We start from the raw sequence: 9,742 nt of genomic DNA on the forward strand, positions 1-9,742 counted from the left end.
TGTTAAAAATAAGTTTTTGTTGTTGAAGATTAATTTCTTTGGTTTAAAATGTAACTATTTTGTTTAGAACTCGTTTTACTTGGGTTAAAAATCATCTTTTTTAACGGAAAATTGAACTATTCGAATTTTCGAACTGTTTTATTAAAATTAATCTATTCTCGTTGAGGATTTTACTATTTTACGGAATTTTAACTGTTTTGCTGAAAATTTCTTCTTTTTTGTTGTTGAAAATTTAACTATTCCATTGATGCTTGTAAATGCATCGTTTTTAGGTCAAAATCAACTTTTTTAACTGAAAATTTAACTATTCGAGTTCTGGTAGAAAATGTATCCCTTTTTCTTGGAAAGTCGTCTTTTTGGTTTGAAATTTTATATCTTTTGGTAGAAATTGAATTTTTTTGTTAAAAAGGTAACTCATTTACATTAATTTATCCTGGCTGAGGATTTTAATATTTTGTGGAAAATTGGTTGTTTTTTTTCGTTTAAAAAATAATTTTTTTTAATTGGAAATTTAGCAACTGGATTTTTGGTTGAAAACTGATATTTTTTATCCGAAAATTTATCTGTTTGGGTACAAATTTAAATGGTTGTTGAATATTCCTTCTTTTTTGTTGCAAATTTATCTATTACATTTATGCTTTAAGTATATCGTTTTCAGTTTAAATCAAAATAGCTGCTTGAAAGCTGAATTATTTTAATAAAAATAATTTTTTGGTTGAATATTCATCGTTTTGTTAAACAATTTATTTCTTTGCTTAATACTCGAACTATTTTGTTACAAATGCCTTTTTCATTTTGTTAAATTTAGCTGTTATTGATCTAAAATTAAGTAAGGTTAAGGGCTTTACTATTTTATTAAAAATTCGTTCTTTTTTTGGTTGAAAAGTATTTTTTTCAACTGAAAATTTAACTATTCGATTTCTGGTTGAAAAATAATATTTTTCAGTTGAAAATTCATGTCTTTTGTTAAAAACTTGATTTTTTCTGGGAGAAAGTTAGTCCCCTTGGTCGAAACTTTATGTTTTTAATTAAAAATTGAAGTAATTGTTCAAAATTGATCTATTTTGTTAAAAGTGCAATGATTTCACTGGAAAATCCTGGGATTTAAGGCGTTTCAAATTGAATTTAATATTAAACTACCAACATTAATTTTACTTAAAAGAGTTTATCCCCCAATTTTCGTGAATAATCTCCTCATTTTCACTCTTTTTATGCCATTTTTACCTGTATGGCCTATTGTCGATACAGTTTGCAAAAATATTATTTTGGTTTCTTCACGTAACTGTGTTGTGGGGGGGGGGGGGGGGCACAAAAAGGTGTGTTCTCTGAATTTTTTTCTACAGTTTAAATATCGAATTGGTTAAACATAGATATTAAAGGAATTCTTTAATCTTTTAACGAGTCAAACGCGGATCACTAATTAATATCATTTATCGATGTAAAACTTTTTCAAGGAAGTCGAAGTACAGTTTTTTAAGGCGATTTTAGTAGAATGAAGTACATTTTTAATTACCTTAACTGTACAATCTTTGGGTTCGTTCAACTTGTAAAATTATACCAGCGGATCTCTGGACCAGAAGTTTTATTTGCGATTAATTTGTTGTTTGGAGCGTTAAATGGGCGGAGGACATTTTCGAGGTGGCAAGGATGGTATATTGATAGCAATCGCTGTGCAAGATTCGCTGGAAGAGAAATGCATAACGACTACCAGAGCCTCGGGGTTCAGGAACGCACAAAGGCACTCAATACCTTTACTTTGCGAGTTCAGCCCTGTGCATTTCTGATAACCGTTCAGGCGAATGCCAACGAGTAGTACTGTACCTCCAGATTGCAGAATAATATGCAGAGGCATTATACAACCCCAATTTAATTTGATTGCAGCTTTTAGTAATTATCATTTGCAAATTACTCCTCGCATTTGAGAAACCTTCATGATACTATCTCTGAATTCATATTGCAAATTAATATTTCAAATCTTAATTGAACTTCACCTCTTTGCCATTCGAATATTTTAAATAATCCAATTATTAAAATGTACATGACGCCATTTCCTATTATCATCTCGTTACTATTGTTGTCGGGAAACCCGTCTCATGATTAGATGAAGCTTTCATTTTTTTGCCGTTTAAAAAAAAGTCGGCAAACTTCAGACTTATGAGAAATGTATAAGGTTACCTAAATAATACATTCACTAATAATAATTTGAACCGGAAACGCTGCTGAACATGAATTATGCCGACGAGTAATTGGTTAACGCTTTTAACGTTAACTTATAACGTTTATTTTTTTTATATTGGCTTTTCTAATTAAAGTCCGGACTGAGGAATATTTTTTTCTATTTATTCAAAAATTGTTCGTCTGAAGTAATCGTTTTAATATAAAAAATTGTCTTAATTCAAATATTTAAAAAACAAGGACGTTAACTTCTTTAAATTGTCATAAAATCTGCGAAATTTAATTAGATTAATAAACAACATAAAATTTATACCAAAAACTGATAAATTTTTTAAACCAAAAAGACGAATTTTCAAACAGGAAAGATTTTTCACTCAAAAGCGTGAAAAATTCGATCAAATGGTTATTAATTAATTAATTTTTATTAAAATTGTATCTTTACACATTTAAACATTCGTAAGCTATTGGGTGATTCATTTCAAAATTTTCATCAGGAATGCAAAATAAAATTTTGGTTTATTTACTCTGTATATTTCCATTACAATTTCGGAACGATTAAATTTCGTTTATAGTAATTTTGGATACGTCAGTTTTTAATCAATTTTTAATTTTCGTTATTTTTTAAAATCAGTAGATTCATGTCAAACCGTTAAACCTTTTTGCAGAATTTTGAAGAAAAAAAAGTTGTATATTAATCGTATGTCATAATCTAAATACTATTCCCAAGCGATTTTATACTTGTAAAGTTTCCCCAATTCATTAATTACATTTATTTTAAGCTTTCGGAAAATTTTAACACTTCGGAAAATGTTGAACCTGTAATGACAAGAGTTTTAAAATGTATTTCAATTTTGTATGGTCCGTAGAATTGAGTCATTCTCTGGCATAAACTCAATCTAAAAAAAACCTAACTTTTTCTAAAATTTACCCGCATAATATAGATTAGGAAAAATTCAAATTTTCTGATTTTCGAACACTCTGCAATTATAATATCAATTAATATAATTTTTTAACTTATTTCGGTGTCCCGCAATCTTAGGAGATTAATCGATTCATTCCAAAATTTATTATAAGAGGAAAAATATGATACACAACATTGAACAACGGTTTCGCGATTTTTAAAAACATGGATGCGTGCGCGTAGCGCGCTTTTGCTCTGTTATTTAAAAAAAGTGGTGTAACTACGATATAGCTAAAAAATCATTTGTTAAACTTTCGTCTCTTTTGTTTAAAGTTGAACTGTTTGGTTTATAATATTATATTTTTACATGATAAATACATTTTTTGTTTCTTAAAATAATTTATTCTCATATTTCCATAGAAAATGACCATATTTTCCCTGATTTGAGAGCAGTTTGCGAAATTAAAATTTTTTAATGCGGAACGTTTCACAAATAATATTTTTGAATTTTTTATCATATTCTCATTCTTAAGACTTGAAATTTCAGGTGTTTTTGAAATTAAACTGCAGTAGTTGTAAATTTCACCAGGAATTTATGGATATTAAATTTTAATGTTAAATTATGTTGTTTTATGATTCATAAATTATTGTCCTAAATGTTGGTAAATTAATTGGTACTTTTTGTTTTAAAATAGATTAGAATTTATTCAACTAAAATGTTTTTAAGATAACTTTAGAACGTTAAAATACTTGATAGACCAATTTATACCCTCACTTTGTTGAGGGTTTAATCGGTGACACAAGGTAATTATATATTTTTCTTCCCATCCATTTGCTTTTCTAAAACTGGATTCGATAGTCAGAGGAATGTACAGTTAAGGAATGAAATTACCATAAATTCAAGCAGTAGCTTGCCTTTTTCTACCTGGGAAATACGATCTTCTTACTTGTGCCGAATTACTGAGCGATGCAAATTCTGGAAACTAAAATTGCTGCTCCATTTTGAGTCTAGGTCAAATCATGATCATGCATACAATTAGGAGTTTCCTTCAGAATTTGCATTCTCAACAAAAGAAAAAGAAATATTGTTTAGAAACGATAATAATTTGGTAATTATTGTTTGCATAACAAAATCATTTCTTAACTCGTTTTTGAAGTAAAAACTTTTGATAGTCAAATTCATAATTTAAGGATAAAAATCCAACAGCTATAAAATCGATATTTGGATTAGGTAAGCAAATCTATTTTTAAAAAAATTGTAACACAAAATTACAATGTTATACTGAATGATCCAGTTTTTCTTGTACTTTTATGGCGATCTTTTTTAGAGATATCATTGGCCTGCGAGACTTTCTCCTTCATAGTCGATCTTGATTTTAAATGTCGTAAATTTTAGATGATTTAAAGTCTCAAGTATCCTAGATTAAATAATTTGCAACTTTGAAAGTTGCTGTAAGCTAAATCAACTAACCTTTTATTTTAATCATTCAACTTACTTCAACAAAATGTTATTGAATTATAGTGTAATCATATTTGTTTGTGGCGATGTTATGTAAAAATGTCGTTACTAAGATTTAAATATCATAACTTAATGCTTCCTGAAATTGAAATAAACTCCAAAGGACTTCTATAAATTCTAACTTTCCTAACCAATTTATAACTATATGATAGTTTATCTGTTATACAATCATTATAGTGTACATTTACACTTTTATAATTGCTAATTTTGATTATTAAAAGAGATTGTACTGGTTTCAAAAAATAGTTTTAAATTCCAAATACTATTTGCAATTTAATTTGAAAATCTATAAAAATTAATGGTGTTACTTTCTTTTAATTCTGAATAGGTAAATTATAATCAATCATTAGAAGTATACAAATTAGGTGTTGAAACAATATTAAAAAGGCCTTTCACACAGTTTTGTAATATCAGTATAATCTTGAAATGTAAACATTCCTTATGAAAAAAGCACCTCGTAGATGTGATACGCTGATTAATTTTTCGATTCAGTTACGTTTACGAGTGTTTACACTTGTACAGTTCGTTAATTCGTTTGTAAGTAATTCTTTACTTACTCACTATTGTATAGCAATGTATATTAAGTGACGCCAGAACTTTGCAATATGAATTCTATACACTTATCTCAGACATATTTTTTTAAGTCATCTTTATTATATTTGACGTTTAAAATGATTTATTTATTAATCTGAGATGATAAAAAATAAAAACATCAGGAGTGAAAAGAACAAAATAATCTTTTCGCATTGGAAGAATATTGTTGGATTTTGATCATTAAGAAAAAATGTCAATCAATAAATAAAAATTGTAAAGCTCCAGAGACAGTAGATTTTTTTTAAAGAGAATCAGATATTATAAAGCATTTTTTACCTTATTTGAATATCCGGAACTTTGAAGCCTGTTCTATTCTTTACAATATTGTACAGTCAGTGCATTACTAAAAATCCTGTTTTTTTTTTACTTTTTTTTCAAGAATTTATGATTTGCGAAAAATGATATTAGTGGACAATTTTAAAAAATGCAAAGCGAATAAATATTTCTTATGAGTCCTTTAAAGTGTCTTATTTTTCTTTAATTTGTATCAATTGTCATTGTATCGAGTCATGATGTTCAACTTTTAAAATCATGATTTATTTAATTCACTGTAATTAAATAATTAACTTCTATTCAATAATCGTTAATTGTTTAATTCTTTTTATAGTCAAATTCTAATTTATTGTTATCTTTTAATTGTATCTTTATGATAACTGTCTTAATTATATATTAGAATAGTTAGGTAATTTTTTCAATTATGTGAAGAAGATAAACATCACTTAGTTTCCATATTTGTGACATAATTATGTTTCAATAGCACAATACCGATTAGAGAATAGGATATATACTGATAATGAATCATGGAGTTCGCGACAGACAATACCACGAGGTCACACGATTCATTGCCCTCCCTGATACTTTCTCACTGTCTCGTTTGATTCAGAACACGTAAAAAGTATGTTTAAGAAAAAACATGTCAGTCAGTCAGGACTGTTTTTTAACCTTGTACAACAATGAGGTCTGGAGATTAGCTGCGCCAGAATAACACCCTTTTAAGATTCACATACACATTTAAAGTATAATTTTTATTCTAATTATCTTTTTATTGAAATATTTATAAAAGAAAATCTTAAATGCATGACTGTACACCCCAATAAGCAATTAGTTTTAAACTACTCTTGATATAGAACAATTATTTTTAAAAAACAGTAAATTGTTCGTTTACAACTTAAATTGTTAGCATTAATAACGCACTGAAATTTTTCCGCAATTGCCAATACTTTTGATTTATTTAAAGAGAATTTAAAGAACATAAATCAGACAGTAATTATATAAGATTCAAGAAATGCAATTAAGTGTCTAGAGTCGAGAGTAATGAATATTCATTAAAAAACTGTTTAAATTTAGGTATACGAACTGTCCAGTTTCGTAAGTATTTAATGAAAAACAGTAGCTATTGGAGATTTTAATGCCCTATAGGTAAATATACCTCGCGTTTAGATCTTTGGATGGATATTGCTTCTCAATATATTTCGAATGCAGGAAAAAATCTTTAAAAACAAAATAATTTAAAAATTAATCTAATAGTTTCAAACCTAATTTTTATGCATCCATATATTTATTGAAAAATATATTTTGTATATTATTTCATACATTGAATTAAAAAATTTTTCTACATATAATTTTTGGCAAGTGAATATTTTTTAATCTCGCATGATCATCCCGTTAGAAAAAGGCTCGAGTAGAACCGGTTTTGATCGTCATACTGGAACTGTAGGACAAGAAATCTGTCAGTTTGTATGATAATTATCACACCTTTTGAACTCTACTGCGAAATTAGAGTTTTGAGTTGAAAATCTTTCGGAGTTTTCAAACCCAAATTGAAAATATGAAGAATGTTTTAAAAATGAAAAAATATAATAACAAATTTCATCATATAGAAAATGAATACATTTCATACGAGATGCGTCGTTAAATAAAGAGTTGATTGCCATTTTTAAGAATGATCACATAGTATTCAAGTATCTTACATCTTCCGACAACAACTGGTAGTCCTTAACCTCATATCTTATAGTTTCCGCAATTGGAAATACATCTTGCGAAATTCTCCAAAAACTCAGAAATTCTTTATTATTGATTACCTATACAATTTCCTTCCTAACAACAGAATATTCTCGAAATTATTATTATTATTATTAAATAACCCTCGTTAGCCAGAAAGATACAAAATGTCTTTTGTGCGGAATTCGCGAATGACGGAGTGCTAGTTTCATCACGATCATTTCTAGTCTATGAGGATACAGCCTCTGCGAAGGATCTTCGTGTACCAGCACGATCTAATCGCATGACACACGAGGTGGAGAAAGGAATCTTAACAGATCCTTCGCTGGATGTTCAAGATCCGTCATAGCAAAAGTTCCAGGCCAAATGATTTTCCAACTCACTATTACAATCCGCGTGCCTTCAACCATATGACATTTCATTATCCTTAAGAAAGGAATAATGCAGCTTTATGTCCTCCAAAGCAAACGGTTCTTAGAATATCTCGCGTTTACAACTTTGTAGAAGGAAAACTTGGAAGTTTAAAAATACATAAATGAAACTTTTATTACTGCAATATTAAGCTGATTTGTGCAGTGCAATTATTGAATGCAATTAAGAGTAGTAATATGGTTGAAAATAAGCCAATGCATATGGAAGTTGAGTCGAAGAATTTTCTTGCAATGCTTTCGTAATAGATTGATGTTTGTGTAAAAGTATGTAGAAAGAGAAAACTGCTTCTTTAAAATTTGCCCAAATTCCTGAGTAATGATTTTTTACAGCAAGGCGTGATATATTATCTAGCCCTAAATTTCTTCAGTTTAAAACATGATCCATGACCTATGGTACTATTGTATTTTAAGAATATTCATGTGAAACATATTCAAGGTAATATTTTAATTAGATATTTTATGAAAACACTGTTTTTACTATTGTATTTAGTTGAACCCTTTATTCTAACAATAATCAGGATTTCAGATTTATTTATACAATGCTCTCATCATTGGTATCATCTAGATTTAAATGAGGAATGTTCTTCAGAAATGTTATTACTGAGCTGGAAAGATTTCATCTTCCATATTGATCCTTGTACAGTTCTACAAACTTTTGTATCGTTATTGGTATCATTGGTATTGGCAAAGACAGCACAGTTTTTTCTCTAAATGTCAACTTTTTTTTATAAACATTAAAAAGAAGCGGGTGCTGTTAAAAAATATTCGGTATTCACTGTTTTTATAATTTGGTGTCATTATTAGGAGATTCTTATTTTGATTTCGAATGCCATTCATCAAATCAACTTTGCTTCACAATAATTGAATGTCAACCACGTTCATTTTCTTTCCTCAAATACCTTTTTGGTACTGTTATATTGTTTTACAAGCATTTAGAAGATATCAGAATTATTTCCCCCTTTTTAAAAGACAAATAATCAGAAAAAATAAAGCTCTTATCACTTTATATCTATTCCTCTCTTCTTCTTTTATTTAACCTGACGTTCTCTGGTTAAGTCTGAACCGGCCATGCAGGTATAGCCTAACCGGACATCGACATCTCCATGGGACGCAAAAACTTTAAGTACAACTTTTTTATTTTCTACCTACCGTGCAATTTAGCAGATTTCCGGCGTTCTGAACCCCGGAGAAATTCAATCCTTGCACAGATTTCACAGAAACAAGAATCCAGCACTAAAGATCACCCAGGAAAATAGGAAAAAAAGTGAAAACGTTTCGCGAATTGCACTTCCTATATATAATCTTATGAAACGAAGTTATGAAACTTCCTCAAGTTGGTTTGTTTGATTACCCGAAGGATCAGGTGAATTTTATGATTCCATCACGAGGAACCACCGAAAACGATTTTATACCGATGTCACCCGTTGGGATTAGGGAAGAAGATCTCTGGATCATAGAGATTTATTCTTTGTTAAGAAAACTTGATATTGAAAGGAGATTATTGGTGATATTAAAGGATTATAATCACTGTTTTTTAAACTTTTCCGAGCCGTACTTCAGCAGATAATCAAGATTCCGAAAGGCAAAACGGAGCACTGACGACTACCTTTCGGACGCGATCAGATCGAGGTATGCGGTCGACCTCGCCTAGGAGGTAGTTTCCTTCAACTCCACGTGGCGCCACCTTCCATCCGTGTACCGTTACGCGCATATTACAGGTGGCTTTCGTACCTGTAGACAGGTAAGCATAGATCCCAAGGTGGGACCGGTCCCTGTATCTGCACACAGAAACCTGAGCTTTTCCCAAATACCCACAAGAGGTTTTACAAGGTGGTGTGGAGACCCCCAAAGAGGTCATCTAATCGCCGGCAGGCCATTGTCCCCGACAGGCTATCTTTACTGGTCATGCAGTTTTCATGTCTTCAAGTATTCGTAACCCAGAGACCTTTGGGTTTTCAACAATCGTGACTGGCTAATTTCAACGCGAAACGTTTATCTTAACGTTCTGTTATATGGCAGAGGAGACAATTCGGAAGAGATCATTCGTTTAGAGGTCGTCCGTTTAGAGTTTAGAGATTATTGAACTTCCTGGAGACCTAGATAGATCAGGTGTCTAAGGTA

The 9,742-nt window shown here is 29.8% G+C and overlaps 1 protein-coding gene across 1 annotated transcript in view; it reads right to left on the reverse strand.

Moving 5' to 3' along the window:
• The window catches only part of LOC117172149 (unconventional myosin-XV), a 169,953-nt gene extending 160,733 nt beyond the window's left edge, over window positions 1–9,220 (reverse strand). Inside the window, exon 1 of the mRNA XM_033359949.1 lies at window positions 8,771–9,220. The gene's annotated coding sequence lies outside the window, so the exon portion shown is untranslated. The remainder of the gene's footprint in view (window positions 1–8,770) is intronic.
• Between the last annotated feature and the right edge of the window lie 522 nt (window positions 9,221–9,742).

Source organism: Belonocnema kinseyi, chromosome 4 (genome assembly GCF_010883055.1).
Source record: "Belonocnema kinseyi isolate 2016_QV_RU_SX_M_011 chromosome 4, B_treatae_v1, whole genome shotgun sequence".
Lineage (NCBI taxonomy): Eukaryota > Metazoa > Arthropoda > Insecta > Hymenoptera > Cynipidae > Belonocnema > Belonocnema kinseyi.